Here is a 20,293-nt window from a genome sequence, read left to right as displayed (position 1 = left end):
CCTTTTCTTGGTATGAAAAAAAGGCCACTTGCAGTTCCACAGAAGAACATTCTGGTTTGGAAAGACATGAGGGTACAGTATGGCAGAATTTTATTTATTTTGGTGAACTCTCCTTCAGCTACGTTTACATGCACAATTTTGGGTTCAATCGGACTGAATTCATTCCGATTGGTGAATATGAATGTAGTGTTTACATGAACGCTAAATAAAGTGATCGGGTTGATGTGCATGTTTATATGTCACAAGCTTCAAATCGGAATAGTTTTTTCTTGACATGCGCACACTGCACAAATATAGAGTTTCTCACTGTTTGCACATAATAACCACTCTCCTACACGGTTTCTTTATTTGTTTTTAACAGCATAGTTAATATTTATCTATTCATGGAAAAATATACATATAAACCGCTGCGCCGTGCTGCTCATATATATCACGCAGTAAAAATGCCCCTCTGGACACTGGTGGGAGGTTGTCTTGCTCCACTTCACAGTTGCCGAGTGAAAGGAGAGTTTTATAATGACAGGACACGCATTTATACAACACTTCGTTCCGCTCATCATACGTCATTATGCTCTTTCTGCGTCATTGCACATGCGCAGTTCTTTCAGTTTCGGGGTTCAATCCTATCGAGTGTTTACATGCACTCTCAATCGTATTAGAAGAGGAATAAACTGCCCCCTTCAATCGGATCGAAATTTCATTCCGATCGAGCTCAATCGGATCGATTAAGGTGTTTACATGAAGGCTTTTCAGTCAGATTGAGCCGTTAATCCAATTACAAACTGATTATTTGGTTGCATGTAAACGTAGTAGTAATACTGTGTCAGATGTCTGTCAGCCAGTGAGAAGACATCATTTTTTGGTTCTGACTAATTCTCCAAATTAGCCAGATCTTAGCAGCATCTATGTGTGTCTTTCAAGCGCTACTTCTTGAAAACGAGTGAGATCACAGCTTCAGCTCTCAAGGTGAAACAGGGATCACAAGCTGTTCAATCCACGGGGTTCCTTGTGATTAAAGCTCTGATCCTGCCATTCAGACTTGTGAGATGCGCAGACACAACAAAAAACATTTTTACCAAGCCTCCAAATGCCGTGTTAGCAAGAATACAAAGCTCTGCTCTACTTTTCTGTGCATTTTAGTCTTTCTGCTGATTGCATCAGTAGGGGAGCAATTGTTGCATGTTGTTCGAGAGAAAAGCAAAGAGGCAGCTAAAGTTTACTAGTCCTTTTTCAAATGAAATGATGACCAGTTTGTTCTTTTTCTGAGAGTGTTTTGAAAAATTGAAGACCGTTTGAATGAAAGTATTCTTCTGTTATCCTGCCGTTTATGGTGAGTGAAATTTTTTTGCGAAACAAAATGTGTTTTTCATTCATTATTCATTGTTGAATTCCTAATAATGCCATGAAGATGCTGTCTTTCAAATTTGGATAGCACACAATTTTAACTCTCCAAAAGAACATTCATTTTACAGATTCTTATGAGACTACTAATATGACATTGTCACATTAGACCTTGTTTCTATGGCATCTGTCGTCAAGGAGACCTGGCAAGCTCTTACTTTGATGTGTTCCTGGTTTGTACAGATGTCCAAGTTTGTGGCACAAACTGAGCTGTAATGTGTGGAAAGGCGAATTGGGGGCTTTGGATGGGAGGACGTCTATCGTGGGGGTTCAAGAGCTCTGCAATTAATAATGATCTTTCAAATTAAATCTGATGTCATTCTGTAACACTGATCCATGCACAACTACATCACCTTTGTGAAGAAAAGAAAAGGTCCTTAAAGGGCACAATATCCTCTCAACCCAATAAACAGCATCATCCATGTATGATTATACTAGAGTGGTACAACAGTTACGTGTTCCTCATAAACAATGTAGGGTGAATTAAGTAATTTGGGATAAATTTTGCCCTTGAAATGACTGGGGAAAAATGTCTCAATTATCCTGAATTGACCCTAAATATGCAGTGTTTGTCTTTCTTTTGTTCTTAAACAATGATAATGATAATGAATGGATTGAGAATGATATATGTGTGTGTGTGTGTGTGTGTGTGTGTGTGTATAGACAGTATGTATATATATATATATATAGTACTGTACAAAAGTCTTATGCCATTAGTGTTTTCAACAACAAAAACATAGTTTTAGGTCAATTATTTCAGTAGGAAATGTCAGTAGAAAATATCAGTTTACATTTCGAAACATTCCTTTTGCTATTAATTTTTAATAATCCAGGGAGATTTTTTGTATGCACAAGGAGTCTGACAGTAGCCAGTGCTCCACACAGAGATCTGATCTCACCATCATCCAGTCCGTATGGAATGACATGAAGAATCAGAAAAAAAACCATTACACAACTTTTTTTATTTGTGACTATAGTGCCCTTTTTAGGTGCACTATATAACATTTGCACCTATATTTCTGTTTACGTGTGATCAGATCACCTGATAAGCAGGGCTTGATTTCAACAAAGAACCTCATCTTATGAAAATGCATATAATATGGCGGGTTATATGGACCTTTAATGTAACATTTCTTTTTTACATTATAGGTTGAGATTAGTGTATTGGTTAAGTGATTGCAAAGCAGTGTTCATATACCCCAGGGGGTACTTATGAACAAGATTGCGATTGTATTAGTAAGCATGTTACCTGCAGCTTCTCATTAAAAGTTGTGCAAAAGACTGTGCATTTTCTAATAGGTGTTATTACAGATTAGTTAAGTGTCTACAATATTTAAGTTCCACCGTAAAAAGACACCCCATCTGGATATCATTTGTAAATAAATTTGCTGCTATGTCTTTCATAGATAAAGTTTATCCACGATTGCCCCAGAACTGTTTGTGCATGACAAGCTAAGGTATCTTATTCAGAATCGTCCTGATGTTTGAAAACACTGATGTAAAGCATCATTATGGGTGGTTTTGTAAAGAGCCAAAGAGTAAAAAAGGTATTTCTGGGTTTTAAAATGGTTATTCTATGGCATAACTCTGTAAAACACTTTTAAAATTTGTTGTAGAAGCAATGTGATGCTGTATTTTTGTGTGCATGTATGATATGGAGTTAAGAAGTGACTTCGATGTCTTCGTGTATATGTGTGATATGGAGTTAAAGAGTGAGTTTGAAGCATCGTAAAGACATTCATTAGAGATGAGCGCTAGGTTTCTGTCACTCAGTTTCTTACAAAGTTGTACAGTCTGCTTTTTGCCTCTCAGCTGGACTTCATGACATGCCGTAGGCTGTAAACTAAAGTGGAAGATAACTTTCATGTAAAACACAGTAATTTCTCCTTTGAGAGCCACAATAAAGCCAATAGCGCAACAGGGATGGGGAGAAATGTGGAGATATAACTGTTTACTTCAGCCTTGTGATTCTTTTTATGTTGACGCCTGAGTCCATTTTGTATTCATCAAGTACACATCCTTAATGCATGTACAAACTGTCTGTCCTTGTATGTAGTGCAAGAGGAAATACAACAGTTTCTTGTTCTCCATGGGAACTCGACTAGAAAATAACATTTCATTTAAATTCAGCATTTGCATTGCTATCGGAGGAAACAGTCTACATCCTGCATCGTATTTGAGGGACGAAGCCGAGACCTTATGACAGTGGAAGCAATAAGATTTAAAGCTAAGCTTCAGAAGCAATAACTGCAAGACTACTTCTTCTTAGACTCCCCAGGTCTCCTCTGAAAATAATCTAATCATACAAGACCAGCAGTTTAAAGGAATAGTTCACCTAAAAATGAATATTTTGTAATAATTTGCTCACCCATATAACCTTTTTCTTTAGTGAAACACAGCAGATGTGTTTAGGGCACTCTTTTATATGCAATGAAAACAAAAAATGGCCTGTAAAGCTCCAGAAGGACAAAACATACAATTAAAGGGGTCATATGACGTTGTTAAAAAGAACATTATGTTGTGTATTCGGTGTAATGCAATGTGTTTATGCGGTTTAAGGTTTAAAAAACACATTATTTTCCACATAATGTACATTATTGTTGCTCCTCTATGCCCCGCCTTTCTGAAACGCTTCGATTTTTACAAAGCTCATCGTTCTGAAAAGCGAGGTGTACGCTGATTGGCCAGCTATCCAGTGCATTGTGATTGGCTGAATACCTCAAGCGTGTGTAGGAAATATTACGCCCCGTAACACACTGTGATGCCGTCTCCCGGCACGGTGAGACCAAACCAATAAAACCCACGCATTTTAACCATCAGTGTCAAATTCTTTAAATATAAAAAATTTAGTTACAGGCTGTGAGTCAGAAGCGCAAGACTGTCCTTGCAAAGTTGGAACTGCCCCCTTTGAGCACAGACCCATTGTATGCTACTCTGTAGGTTCAGGAAAGAGTCCTCCATAAAATGCGTCACACACGACGGGCTTGAGTGAGCAGAGGCCGGCAGCCTTGAGAACGGCGCAGCCGGCGGGCGTGCGTGTGGCATCCACATGTGACGACCCCGGGCTGGACTCCGCTTCGTCCACGGTGAAAGCCGATCCGGCGATCTACAGCGCGAAGTTGATGTATTTCCTCAGTGACCAGCACGGATCAGTTCTAGGCATGACGAAGCGGATATCGTCCTCTTTTGGAAGGCCAAACAAAGTAGTTTCACTTTCACAACTAAACACACAGCATCTCCACAACATGGCGCCTGCGGCAACAACAATACTACAGCGAGAATAAAAGTTATTTCTTTGCGTGAACATTTGGGCAGTGTTATGCAAATCTTCCCACACAGTGACGTAGACATGTGGGGGTGTGTTTAAACAAGCCATTTTAGGAGGGCATGGACAAGTCTTAACTTTTATAAAGAATATCTCTTTGGATTTAAGACTTTAGTCTTTGCAACTTTACAGATCTTCTTTATGCACCAAGAGCTTGTAACACTCCAAAGAGAAAGGAACAATTTTAATCGCATCATATGACCCCTTTAAGGTGCTATTAATTTAGTCCATTCAAGTCTTATTGTATATTCCACGTATTCAAAGTATAAATCTGCTTTTATCAATCTGTGTGAGGGACAGACCTACACTACTTTTCTTTAGCAATGATGTGTTAAATTGTTCAAAAGTGATAGTAAGGACTTTACATTGTTGTAAAAAACATATTTTATGCCGTTATGCCGTTTATGCCAAAATAAATGCCGTTCCATTTCCTTTCCAGTGTTCAATTAAGAGATTGCGTTAATTTGCGTTTTTGCATGTTGTTCGCCAAGTTTCCTGTTCGCTCTCCAAAATTAAACATACATTTCACTTCATCCCATGTTAATGAGTCCCCCTCCCCCCCTTTTCTCATAAAAGAAATGTCTCCCATAATTTCTAGCTTTCAGGTAGAATGCAATCTTAAATATAAGTTGGACCTCACTAGTTGTGAGATGTGAGAATGTTACTGAATGCTGGGCGGATCTCTGAGGAACCATATTGGTTTCTCAATTACTGACCCGAGGCACTCGTTGCCTGGTGTGCACTTAGAGGATGCGATTGAGATAAACACAACACAGTTTCTGCTGCGTTCTGCTTTTGCCTGTGTAACACCCTTAATCAAATTCCTCCTCTCAATTTTTTTCCTTCCTTCCTTTTTTTTTTGCATATCTTATTTAGCACCACCTGCCTTAAAGTCTGTTCATCAATACCTTCCCTTTTCTATCTTTTCTTCCACAAGAGTCTTTTTATCTGTTTATCTGTTTCTTGATGTTTCCCTCCTTCCTCATTTTCTGTTTTCATCTCTTTCCCCATATCGTTGGTCTATTGATTGCTTTGAGTATTTTTTAACAAACACAAGCTAATGGGTTTTCGGTTTCATTTGCAGTCTTGTGAAATAGATGGACCATCCCTGATAATTAATAGTCATGTTTGGTGAAAGGACCCACTTCTTTTGAATTGATTCAGACCAGGGAAGAAAGGTTTTGTGTTTCTCTTATTGATGAAAATACATTGCATACAGCTCATGTTCAGTTAAATAAAAAGCCGTTTTAAATGCCAAAATGTTGCATAAGGTTGCCCCCAAGAAATCCATTCAGCTAAACTATTTTGTATCTCTTGCTTTAGATTTGAGTGGCATTTTCCAAAATGCAAATGTTTGGGACTTGAAATGTCAAATTCAGAGCTGTTTCTTTTGTTTTCGGCTGTCCTTTTGGCTGGCTGCCACCCATCAAAGCAGAAAATACTGCAGGGATGTCAGATCCATGCAAGTCGCCTTAATGATGTTTAGCTCGCTAGCAGATGTTGCGTTGAAAGGCCCGTCAGTTTTGCACCATCAGCTACTGTCTCTTCATATAGCTTGAGCTGAGTGGAGACACTGAACACATGCACATATGACACACGTCTTCATATCTCTGCTGCCACTCTACCTGGCCTTATCACATGACTGCATGGCTATTCATCTAATTTTTAACAGTTTTTAACTGGTAGTATTTTGTGTGTATGTGTGTGTATATATATTTTAACCCAGGCTCATTGCAAAAACGTGCCTCTACCTAATTTTTTGCAAAACCATACCAATACATAGAGTTGTACCTATACACTGCAGTTTCCAGTCAAAATGAACACTAGAGGCAGTAAAACACCAACTTTCATTCCTTTTCACGCAAATTATGATTATAGGTGCAGATTATCATTTCAATAAGACTTATTTTTCCACGATTCCTCACACAATACTACGTTATGACTTCAAAACACTTTGACCACAGTGCATGATTTGTAAACTATACATTTTGATGTTTGCATCACATAAGCAGCTCCATATGCATGGCTTTTCTGATGTAGTAAACTTGCTCATGCGGAGTGCTCGGGGACGAGTCTCGTGAAACACAGTTCGTCAAAAGAGCTCAAAGCTGTATTAGAACAAGCTAAAATAGCATGGTTACTTCAGCAAATGCTTTTTTTGTCCACTTGTGCGTCTGCCTGTTATGTGTTGTTGGAGCCGGTGTAAAACGCCTGTGCTCAGGGTGCTATGAGGTAAAGTGAAACTAATCGCATGGCTTTGGTGATGGAACCATTTCAAATTTTAGTATGAATCTTCCTCAACAAGGGAACATGGCACTTCAAAGCAGCTTGTTTCGTTAGATTTTTTTCGTGTGGAGATTGTGTGCTTTCGCCATTGAATTTTAATGCTTGACATGTCAGCAGACTAATACATGTTATGGGAAATCTTTGTACAGGTGGTGCAAAGTTGTCAGTGTTTTGATCTACGGGGAGAGATCTGTGGTGGACAAGCAAAGATTTCATTGCAGTTGAGGTCTGTTATAATTGTTTTGCCTCCAGAGTGATAAATAATCTTGTAGACAAAAAAAGCACACGATTTTTGAAACATTAAAGAGTGCTTTTAGAATTTCAAAGTGATTTTTTTTTCTATGAACTGATTGAAATCACTGTATAGACTTAAAACCGCAGTGGAAGACAAGCAGTGGTTTGTGATTTAATCTGTCTGCTGATACAGGCCAGAATGAATAATTCATCTTTGAGACTAAAGAAAGATTCTGCCACATCCCTTAGTAGATTAATGGACTTGTTGAAAAGCAAGAAGACTACTTAGTTTAGTACTTTTTTCATTAAGTGTATCATAGATCAAGAACAGATTGAATTAATTAAGAAAGAGTGTTTTTTTTTTTAACTCACACTACTGTCACAGTCATTGTTTCCACTTTGGATGACTTTGTTCTGTCTTGTTTTACATGCCTCTAGTGCAAGGATATTGGGTTTGAAAGCAATTCAATGTTGACAGGCCCAGTAATTCTCTGCGGTTCTGTCTTAAAGCGGTGAGGTTCTAAAAGTCTCTGACATGTAAATGACCATGGTCTCAAGAATCTATGAAGTGTTCTCATTCAGAATGCAGATTTTTTTTAGTTTAGTTAAAGCTTGTTTTATCCAAAGACTCTGTCTTTAGACTTTCAACAGCCGTGATGTTGACGGAGATTATTATTTATTTTCCTTTGAGTTTCTTTGGACTCTGCGGGGAAAGACTTTGACTTTTAAGTTCACAAATGGAAACAGAGAGCAATTTTTGTTCTGTAAAAAAGGGGAAAAGAATATCTCCAGGCCCTTTTCGGCCAGGGGCATAGTGGATTCTGTGAAAGAATAATTTCAGCTGTGTCTTTGCATGCTGTGGTCTATTTGCTGTAGTCTCCGGTCTGTGTTCAATGAGTTCCCCACGTGTGCTTGTGTTAGCATGCATGCTGCTGTCGGTGTTAAGTGTAACCTCTCGGCTGATTGCGTGAGTGTTTGTCAGAAAGGTGTCATGCTGTCAGGTTGTGGAAGACAGTGTGAGTCCATAAACAACTGATGAGTTGTCAGAGACCATCCACCATTACAGCTCCCGATGGAAGCGGTGGGTCAGTTTAAAGACGGAAGCAAGAAAATCATCCTTAAAGGGACAGTCCACCCAAAAACTTAAAATCTGTTATCATTTACCCCTCATGTCGTTTCATACCTAAATGTATAACTTTTTTCTGATGAACACCAAAAGATATTTATAAGAATGTTGATAACCAGTTTCGACATTGACAAAATCCTTTGTATTTTTTTGTCCATACAATGGAAGTCAAGGCAAATTATAGTACCAACATCCTTCAAAATATCTTCTTTTATGTTCCACAGAAACAAGGAAGTCATACAGATTTGAAACAACATCAGGATGAGTAAATATAATGACAGAAGTTTTTGGTGAATTAGCAAATACTACATATATTTTGTCAGGTGACTATATTCAGAAAGTGTCCATCACATTCATCTGCCTGTGACCGAGAGATGATGTACATGAGAAATAAGTTTTTTTTTTTTTTTCACTTTAAAGTAAATGGTCCACATGTCAGGTAATTATTATGATTGGTATTATCCAGTCTAAGTAAATGTACTTATCCAGGTCTAAAAACACAGGTCGAGCATGTGTAATTTATATAATAGTCAATTATTTTGCTAAAGTTTATCCATTAATATGTTTCATTTGGTAATGGCTAATCTTTAATCAAAAAAATAATAATAATATATATATATACAGTCGTGGTCAGAATTATTGGCACCCTTGGTAAATATGATCAAAGAAGGCTGTGAAAATTAATCTGCATTGTTAATCCTTTTGATATTTTATTTAAAAAAATTCACAAAAATCTAACCTTTCAATGGATAATAAGAATTTAAAATGGGGGGGGGGAATATGATTATGGAATAAATGTTTTTCTCTAATACACTTTGGCCACAATTAACGGCACCCTTTTATTCAATACTTTTTGAAACCTCAATTTGCCAGTTTAACAGCTCTAAGTGTTCTCCTATAATGTCTGATGAGGTTAGAGAACACCTGACAAGAGATCAGAGACCATTCCTTCATCCAGAATCACTCCAGACCCTTTAGATTCCCAGCTCCATGATGGTGCTTCTCCTCTTCAGTTCACCACACTCATTTTCTATAGGGTTCAGGTCAGGGAACTGGGATGTCCATAGCAGAAGCTTGGTTTTGTGCTCAGTGACCCATTTTTGTGTTGTTTTTGAGGTTTGTGTTTGGATTATTGTACGGTTGGAAGATCCAAACATGGCCCATTATAAGGTTTCTAACAGAGTCAGTCACTTATTGATTTTATTATCTGTTGGTATTTGATAGAATCCATGATGCCATGTGTCTAAACAAGATGTCCAGGACCTCCAGCAGAAATATAGGCCCACAACATCAAAAAGACAGCAGTATATTTAATTGTACACATGGGGTACTTTTTATCCCTGTGTTCACCAAACCCATCTTGAGTGTTTGCTGCTAAAAAGCTAATTTTTTTGTTTCATCTGACCATAGAAGCCAGTCCAATTTGAAGTTCCAGTCGTGCCGGATAACTGAATATGCTGGAGTTTGTTTTTGGATGGGCTAGGATAATTTTTCTTGAAACCCTCCCAAACAACTTGTGGTGGTGTAGGTGCTGTTTGACTTTTTTTTTTAAAGGATTTCTGACCCCGAGACTCAACTATTTTCTACAATTCTCCAGCTGTGGTCCTTGGAGAGTTTTTAGCCACTCAAACTCTCCTCCTCACCGTGCTTTAGGACGATATAGACACACGTCCTCTTCCAGGCAGTTTCATAACATTTTCTGTTGATTGGAAATTCTTAATTATTGCCCTGATGGTGGAAATGGGAATTTCCCTTTTCTTAAAGCCACTTCACTAATTTGTGAATCTCAGTTATCTTTTGCTGCACATCAGAAATATATTATTTGGTTTTTCTCCAAAGCCATGGCTGGATAATTTCATGTTCGTAATCACACTGGAGTGCTCAAAATTGTGAATATGAATGGGAATATGCTTAAGAGATATTTTACTCATAAGAATTTCTAGGGGTGCCAATAATTGTGTCCAACGTGTATTTGAGAAAAACATTTATTTCATAATGATATTTCCCCCCATTTTAAATTCTTATTATCTGATGAAAGGTTAGATTTTTGTGAATTTTTTAAATAAAAGATCAAAAGGATTAACAATGCAGATTCATTTTCAAAGCCTTCTTTGATCATATTTACCAAGGGTGCCAATATTTTTTTCCATGACTGTAAATGGTGTATATATATATATATATCTTTTTTTTTTTATAATCAAATGCAGTTTAATATTTCATACTTTATTCCATGAAATACTATTATGAAATAAAAATATTCTGAATGTTAACATGAATTGTATTATAAAAATGTACAAAAAATGTAATTGTGAAATAACACTTTGGAATGGGCTGGCTGGCTGGCTGGCTTGCTTCATTCATTCATTCATTCATTCATTCATTCATTCATTCACTCATTCACTCACTCACTCACTCACTCACTCACTCACTCACTCACTCATCTATTCATTCATTCATATGCTGTTATGTTATAGATGCTATCTTGTCATTTCAGTTCATTGCATTCAGCTTGAAATGCAATTTAAAGTCTAGAGGACAGTTTCAGTAAAGCATGGCAACAGTATACTCCACTTTTCCTTGCCTATATTGAGTTGGATTGCATTAGGAAGTTTAGGTTTATATTAAGTCAGGCAAACATTAAACCTGAATGATAGAATCTGAGCTGATTGTTTGCATTGCAACAAGACTTGATGACTGAGCAAAATATCATTTTAGCCAAGCTTGATGTCTCCTTAAACATTAACTTCGCCCCGCTGAGAACAGTCGTTCTGCGTTACAGTTTGATGAGCACAGCCATAGTAAGACACACATTGTTTTAGCCGCAGCGATGTGCGTATTAAAATGTACATATGCTGTGCACTGCCAGGATCCAAACGGATTCCTGCTGTTTTATGGATACACTGTGAAACAGTTAGTTAATGCAGCAAGCCCCCACAGAGGTGTTAATTCGATTTTTTTCATCCGAACATGACTTTAAACATACTCTTGCACTCCTCCTCAGATATACAAGCATAGACACAAACAAATTTGTTATCTAATTGAACACAATTTCATTTGATGATATTCATTCCAATCCATTTCTATTGCGTGTATGCATACTCGTCCACCTCACTGGCCTTGTTTGCATTACCGGAACATGTTATGTAGGAGTACTTGATAGAAAATTAATACACAATGTGTTGCTAATAGGAAGGGGTGACATTCTGCAACCTAATCAGCTTCCACCATTGTTCCTGTGACTGATGTCCTTATTCTGAACTAGTAAGGCCAATCAGTAACAGTAAATGTTTTTTCAATAGTGTGAAATTCTGTACTATTTTCTCAAAATATGTATTATATTAGATATTATATTATATTATTTTATATTATTTGTCACTTGGTCATTGTTTCCTGTGTAAATACAATTACATCTGTGTCACATTAAAAGACACTTTAATAAATGTCACTACAGGTATTGGTTCCTTTAAGTGTGCACAATTTCTGCTTGCTTTTATTTATTTATTTTCCAGACACACTTGCATTTGTTTCTATTCCTCTGCCATTTGCTTTTTCATCCTCTCTCTCTCTCTCTCTCTCTCTCTCTCTCTCTCTCTCTTTCACACACACACACACACACACTCACACACACACACACACAGGTTTGTTTTTATGGTTTATGGGGACTCTCCATAGGCGTAATGGTTGTTATACTGTACAAACCGTATTTTCTATTGCCCTACACCAACCCTACCCCTAAACCTACCCCTTACAGAAAACTTTGTGCAATTTTAGATTTTCAAAAAAACTCACTCTGAATGATTTATAAGCCTTTTAAATTACGGGGACCCTGAAAATGTCCTCATAAATCACCTTCTCGTTGTAATACCTATATCATACCCATGTTATTATACAAATTTGTGTCCTCATAAACCACATAAACATGCACACACACACACACACGCAGCCTGTGTTAATAAGTGCTACCTCTTGCTCTCTTCTTTCATATCAGTAATGGAGAAGCTGGCGACAAGGATGAGATGAGAGAATGAGTTGTGGTTTGCTGTAGCACTTTCCACTGGACACACAGTTTTCTGTGTTTACTTGCTGTCTGCATTTTGGGATCTTATGTGAGGTACCAGAGCTCAGAGGCTAAAACATAAAAAAAAAAAGTGTGGAAGTGCAAGTTTGGCATTTGGTTTTAAGGCATTTTTCTTAGTTTTGAAGGCAATTTTGGTACTGTGTTGGGTCGCCACTTTACATCCAATGTAAAATCACTGGTGTTTTATAACAAAGGGTCTCAGGGCATTATTATGCTGGATCTTGTTGAAATTAGTTTTATTATTTCATTTTAAGCCTCAACTTTTACCTCCTGAACCATTTCAGCTTTAGTCCTGAGAAACTAAGTTAGCTTTTTCTTGGTTATATCAGTCACAATGGATGGTTCGGATCTCACAAATAAAATGGTAGAAGTGATTTGTGAAAATAAGTATGGCTTGATGAGCACTTGTTTTATGCATTTACTCATTTACAATATCAAAACAATGAATGTGCAGGTAGTCCACTATTTGCCTTTTACTGGCGCCCTGACGTTCACCTTTTATGTAAATAATCCATAATGTTCTCAAAAAGTGGAGGTTATACACACTTTGGTTTACCTTTGGGATTTGACAAATGGTGCTTTAGAATGAATCAATTATAATTAAATGGCTGAGTATTCTGTACTTATAGGAGCAGTTCATTGAAAATTCTCTCATTATTTCCTCAGTCATGTCGTTCCAAACCTGCATGCTGTATAACACAAAATGAGTCCATATGGCTTGTGTGATGTATAAGTCTTCTGAAACCATGCACTGGCTTTGTGTAAAGGTATACAGTCATGGCCAAAAATATCGGCACCCTTGGTAAATATGATCAAAGAAGGCTGTGAAAATTAATCTGCATTGTTAATCCTTTTGATCTTTTATTTAAAAAAAATCTAACTTTTCATTGGATAATAATAATTTAAAATGGGGGGAAATATCATTATGAAATAAGTGTTTTTCTCAAATACACATTGGACACAATTATTGGTACCCCTAGGAATTCTTATGAGTAAAATATCTCTGAAGTATATTCCCATTCATATTCACAATTTTGAGCACTCCAGGGTAATTATGAACATGATATTATCCAGCCATGGCTTCCTGTTTCACAGAAATATACTGTAAATAGGAGGGAAAACAAAGCCCAAATTCCCTTAATCATCCATCACAATGAGAAAAACCAAATAATATATTTCTGATGTGCAGCAAAAGATAACGGAGCTTCACAAATTAGTGAAGTGGCTTTAAGAAAAGAGCTAGAGCAGTGAAAATTCCCATTTCCAGCATCAGGGCAATAACTAAGAATTTCCAATCAACAGAAAATGTTATGAAACTGCCTGGAAGAGGACGTGTGTCTATATCGTCCTAATACACAGTGAGGAGGAGAGTTTGAGTGGCTAAAGACTCTCCAAGGACCACAGCTGGAAAATTGCAGAAAATAGCTGAGTCTTGGGGTCAGAAAACCTTAAAAAAAAATGTCAAACAGCACCTACATCACCACATGTTGTTTGGGAGGGTTTCAAGAAAAATTGTCCTAGCTCGTCCAAAAACAAACTCCAGCATATTCAGTTATCAGACACAACTGGAACTTCAAATTGGACTGGCTTCTATGGTCAGATGAAACAAAAAAAATTAGCTTTTTAGCAGCAAACACTCAAGATGGGTTTGGTGAACACGGGGATAAAAAGTATCCCATGTGTACAATATACTGTTTAATATACTGCTGTATTTTTGATGTTGTGGGCCTATATTTCTGCTGGAGGTCCTGGACATCTTGTTTAGACATATGGCATCATGGATTCTATCAAATACCAACAGATAAAAAAATCAATAAGTGACTGACTCTGTTAGAAATCTTATAGCGGACCATGTTTGGATCTTCCAACCGTACAGTAATCCAAACACAAACCTAAAAAAACAACACAAAAATGGGTCACTGAGCACAAAACCAAGCTTCTGCTATGGCCATTCCAGTCCTCTGACCTGAACCCTATAGAAAATGAGTGTGGTGAACTGAAGAGGAGAAGCACCATCATGGAGCTGGGAATCTAAAGGGTCTGGAGTGATTCTGGATGAAGGAATGGTCTCTGATCTCTTGTCAGGTGTTCTCTAACCTCATCAGGCATTATAGGAGAAAATGTAGAGCTGTTAAACTGGCAAATGGAGGTTTCAAAAAGTATTGAATAAAAGGGTGCCGTTAATTGTGGCCAATGTGTATTTGAGAAAAACATTTATTTCATAATGATATTTCCCCCCATTTTAAATTCTTATTATCCAATGAAAGGATAGATTTTTATGAATTTTTTTAATAAAAGATCAAAAGGATTAACAATGCAGATTCATTTTCACAGCCTTCTTTGATCATATTTACCAAGGGTGCCGATATTTTTGGCCATGACTGTATATATATAAATATGTACTGTATAAATATATATACTGTATTTAAAGTACTCAAAATTGTACTTAAGTGAAAGTATAGATATGAAGTGGAAAAATTAACTCAAGTAAAAGTAATAAATAAATAAAGGTACAACTTTAAATTGTACTTTAGTGTTAAAAAAGTTGAAGTAACCTAGCAAAAATGAAAACAGGAGAAGAGGTTCTTGCTTCATAATAGTGAATGATCTTCTCAATGCAAAGTAAAATAAATTGCATGAAATGTTTTGTCAGGCAGACATACAAAGGTTTGGTTAAAGGGGGAAAACAAAACAAAATGCAGTAACACTGGTCAAAAAACATCTATCTATTGCATAACAACATTTAAAATGCAGCACATTGGAACGCAAAAAGTATAGCTCTTTAAGGGATCCTCCGTCCTTTATACCCTGATAACATCCCATATGTATATGACTTTCTTTCTTAAGATGTACACAAATATTTTATATGGCTGGCAGAAATAATGTCATACAGATTTGAAATGACATGAGGGTGAGTAAATATTGACATAAATGTAATTTTTGGGTGAACTGTTTCTTTAAGCCTCTATATTGAAGGAATATCATGTTCTTTCATTTGTTCCATCTCCTTGACCATGAGAATGAAGTGTTAGCTGGGGGCTACTAGATGAACAATAAATGTGTAACCTGCAAAATATCTCTGTAAGTGAGTAAATAAATAAAGCTCTCCTTTCCTTATAGGAGCAGCATTTTACAATACAAGTGTGAATGTGAAGTTTTGAGTGTTTCTTCTTTATAAAGAATTGTTTTGCATATGGAACTACAGTTTGAGGGAATGAGTAAATTGCAGAATGCTCAGTGGTTCAGGGGTTTTCATAAAAATGGTGCTTGCTTGCCACAGTGTAATGAAACAACGGGAACGTCGAATAGCTGGACCATGCCTGCGGACTTCTTTTAGAAAGACCGCCAAATTTTACTTGAGTGCCTTTAAGCGAGAATAGGCAAGCTGGGTCCTTCAGGGCAAGAATTGCCTCCCAAAATGAAGGGTATAATAGCACTCTGTGCTTTTCTGTTGCTATGTAGCAGAGATGGACTAATAAAAGCCACACTATTTATAATTTTGTGCTTTTTGAAGTCTCACACCAATCTGTGCACCACAACGTTTCAAACGTGTCCTTGATAGAATAAATCTCCATCCATACCTGAACAAAAAAAGTAATTTGGTAGATTTTGGACAAAAGATTAGCCTCATTATTTGTACACTTTAAACTTAGCCGAAGTCTAAAGATAGCGCTGAGATCCCTTGTCCAGTAGCTTCATTGTCTCTTTTCCCTGTGGACCTCTCGCCCTTCCTCTCTCTCGCTCTCATCCCGGTATCTAGTCCGATCACTCGTCACACACACCTGCTCCATCATTATTTCATCCTGTCTCAATCTTTCCCCCGTTCTTTCTTATTATAAAGCCCATCACACAGTGCGCTGGCTTCCCCAGTGTGAATGAGATCCTGAAGTCATATTGATTTCCCTGGATGTATATAATAGAGGATGTGCCACGTGTGACACCGGCCTTGTGTTAGCGCACTGTAGTCCTTACTTTCATTTTGTATTTCCTTTGTACAGTGCTGTATAACTCGAGAACAGAATATTCATATAAATATGAATTGTGCCTGCTGATGGTGTTGTTTATTTGCACACGCTCTTTGTATTGTTTTAGCACCTAAACCAATTATAAAACTGTTAAAAATGCAATTGTTCCTGCAAAATTAGCACTGAATGTGATTTGCTGTTCTCTGCTAGGTTGTCAGGGATCTGGTATATTATGATTGGATTGCTCCACCACTGCGATTTACACACCTCAATATGCACTTTAAAAAGCCAAAAGTTTGCTATGAATAACCTTAAATACAATTACATTCCTACATACTTCTTTTTTTTTGTTTGGCCCATACACTACACAAATTCCATTTATTCAAAAAAACAAAAACAAAAAAACAATGGAACTGGAAAATAAACACAATTACATTGAAAGAACGTTTTTGTGCTGAAATAAATTCAATAATGTGGTTTCCATCCAAATTAGGAGATTTTGGAATCCAAAATGATGGATAAACGTTTTATTTTGTGAAAAGACATGCACATGCACAATAAATAAATAAATATTTCTAGCTGTACATTAAATAGAGAAGAAAATGTTGGATTAAATTATTGTAACTTTTTAAAAGCCCTATTTTAACATATTAAGGGCCTGGTTAAACTGGATTGTATGTACTTATGAGATTACTTGAGATGTCGTTTTTTCAACTGAAATAACACTAAAGTGACACTGTTTAGTGAGTTCGTCTGAGATCGTTTGAGAGGGAACAAGAGAAACATATTGAGATTGAAGGGAAAATGGTCTGATTTCTGTGCATTTTGGCCTGAACTGTCATTATCAGGATATAAATATGCCCTTTTAATGGCGTGACACACTTCGAGTTATGTAAAACCTGTCCTCCACAAAAGCTGAACGGCCCACCTTTTTATCTAGCGCTTGATTTTAAGCAGCTGGGGCGATGTCGAAGTGGAAGGCTCCCTGTGGAGGAGCCCACGGTTTTGGATGGTACACCACTGCCTTCAGATCTAGAGTGGGGCTCTGTGATTGGCACCCACCGAGCTTCAGCTGTTGTCAGAAGGCAGAGATGCCCACTAAAATGCCTTGATCTTCCAAGCAACACATTCTTCTGCTATATCAGAGAGCAACAGAATGAGAAAGGTTAAAATGATTAAATATTAGTATTATTTAAAAATAAAAGCAATAAAAATAAGCAGCAGAACTGTTTCCAATATTGATTTAAAAAAAATCGGCATATTATAATGATTTCTGAAAGATATTGGCACTGAAGACTGGAGTAATGGCTGCTGAAAATTCAGTTTTGCTTAAACCAAGTTCACACTACATGACGTTAAATGTTGGCAGATCGCGGTGTTGTTCAGACTACATGACTTGCTGTCTGTCTTGAAGACGTTGTGGTGTTCACACTACGTGACACTACGTCAATGATCCACAACAGGGGGTCACACACTACACGAGCTGACAACTCTGTCACCCAACGACTCTATCCAGTCACCAAACCACGTTTTGTCACGAAAACACAAAAGCCATGTTGCTGCCGCTGTTTATCTTCCGCTGACCTCAGTCTCGAGTTGGCCGACCGGTCCAGATATTTGGCATGCTAGATATTTGTTTGGCATCGGTGAGGTGGTCAGCGGCAACGCGTCAGCGATTCTCTTTAATGTGTCGTTGAGTAATTTACACATAGAGATTACGGAGCACTGATCACCCGATGATTTTCCCCCTGATCACAGCCCGACTTGTCGGCGAGCTCGTTGACTTGCAAATCAGGCTTAAATCGGGCTTAAAATCCAGTAGTGTGAACTTGGATTTACAGGTTGTTGTTTTGTTTTTCTCTGTGTTTTTGATCAAATAAATGCAGCCTTGGTGAACATAAGTAACTTCTTTAAAAAAAAAAAATCACACATCCCTTACTGAGAAATCTTTATATATATATATATATATATATATATATACACACACATATACTTTTTAAATATTTGAATTTTTTTTAATTAAAAAATCATGTAACAACAAAAATGAATCTGTATTTATTATTTATTTTTAATAAATATAAAAATACTTTTTTGTATCATTTTGATATTTATATAGTGCAAGTGGCAGTGTCTGTTCCTCGCATCTTCTACCTGCCTGTTCATACTGTGGTTGATTTCAGCGTGCCAGTTAATGTTTTCAGCCTTAGTTAATGCAGAGTTAGACACCGAGCCTGATATCAAATTAACCGCTCAAGTCAGGCATTTTATGAGACATTATTCATTTCAGTGTTCCGCCTCTTGTTCAGTGTGACGAGATGGTGGAATTAAAAGGGAGAAAGAAAAAGCCAGAAAGAAAAAGTCCTCACTCTGACTGATCCCATAGTCCCAATTAGATGAATAGGGTTGATAATACAGTAATGGAGACCCGCAGATTCAAGTCTTGCCATTTCAGGTCCTCCCATTAAACCTTCCAATGTAGTTATCATTGATTCCGGCTTGGCGCTGGGGAGAGTATGGGCTTCATAAAGGAAGACAATAGCTCCTGAATTGGGCTCAGCTTTGACATAATTGCCTCATAATTGCGTAGCAGTGATTTGCATTCACTTTCTGGCCCTTCCCATCAGCCAATTAGATCCGCTTGTTGATTTATGTGTGTGCTGATGGGAGCTGATGGCTTTTGTCATGGTTCATATTGATGAGCGCTAAATACCTCAAGGCTTTTTTGATCTTTATGAGGGTGCAGGAGGAGAACAGGTTAATAGAGCTACAGGAACCGGATTGAACGGTGATTCAGAATCAAGCGGTTTTAGTGGTGATTAGGTTGATTGTGCTATTCTTTCACAAATATTGGTTCGGTTGTAAAATTTCTTGATTATGAATGTATTTTATACGTAAACAAAATAAGTTTTTCAAAATCCCTGTTTGGACAGGACTAGTTTTCACTGACAAGTAAAACAAATTTAACTTAAATGTCTTAGAAAAGGAGTAGTGCTAAAGTTGTTTTCTTTGGTGCGCAGTGCTACAGTACTTCATTTTGACAGTCATTGATTTAACTGAGCTCTAATGAAAAGACATAAATAAACTCTTCATCTTTTTGAAGCAAATGTATTTTTTCCTGGTGTTTAGAAGTTTCTGAAGGAAAAGCATGTACAGGTACATGCAATTATTATATGAAATTATTTACTTGAGACAAAAGTGTTATTCATTCATTCATTTATTCATCAATTCATTCGTCTCTGGAGCTATTTCGTGTTCATTTATTGTAGATGTTCATTCACTAAAATATATTTATAAGATATGTCTTTTTTTTTTAAGTGATAAAAATATGCAATTAGTTGTGTCCCCTGCCCTCTCTTTAGAGTCAATTAAGAATACTGTAAATATTAAGATTATCTGTAAATATTAATGTACAATTCAAAAGTTTATGAGTACTCTTTACTGGGTGCTTTTCTTTCCATATTTGAATGAGAGAAAGAAAGAGGTTGCATGTGTGTGTGTGGTCATGCTCTGTGCACACTCAAATGTGTGTCAGTGTGTGTTTCTGCGAACACGGAGGTCGTATAACTTGATGTAACCGAACAGTGAAGTGGAACCACTCGCTCTGACTAGCGGTGTCACGAGAGAGCCTGCTATGCGCTTCAGCACGTGTAATTAATCATTAGAGGTGTACTGCTTAACCGCTGCCTAATACCGTCTCTCTCCATGTGCAGATACTCACTTCTCCATTAATTACTTATAATTGCCTGTTGCTCATTTACTCTAAGATGCTAATATTCCTATTTGAGGGTGTCTACATATTTTCCTCCAAGGTTTTTTTTTTTTTTTTTTTTTTTTTTGCCTGGGGGGTTTTTTGCCTTCATGTGGGATGACCCTCTAAA

General features: G+C 37.1%; 1 protein-coding gene across 1 annotated transcript in view; it reads left to right on the top strand.

Moving 5' to 3' along the window:
• The window catches only part of LOC107583903 (cadherin-13-like), a 100,526-nt gene that overhangs the window by 26,778 nt on the left and 53,455 nt on the right, over positions 1-20,293 (top strand). The window lies entirely within an intron of this gene.

This window comes from Sinocyclocheilus grahami, unplaced genomic scaffold, assembly GCF_001515645.1.
Source record: "Sinocyclocheilus grahami isolate Dianchi unplaced genomic scaffold, SAMN03320097.WGS_v1.1 scaffold55.1, whole genome shotgun sequence".
NCBI lineage: Eukaryota > Metazoa > Chordata > Actinopteri > Cypriniformes > Cyprinidae > Sinocyclocheilus > Sinocyclocheilus grahami.
This window is presented reverse-complemented; position numbering and strand designations above follow the sequence as displayed.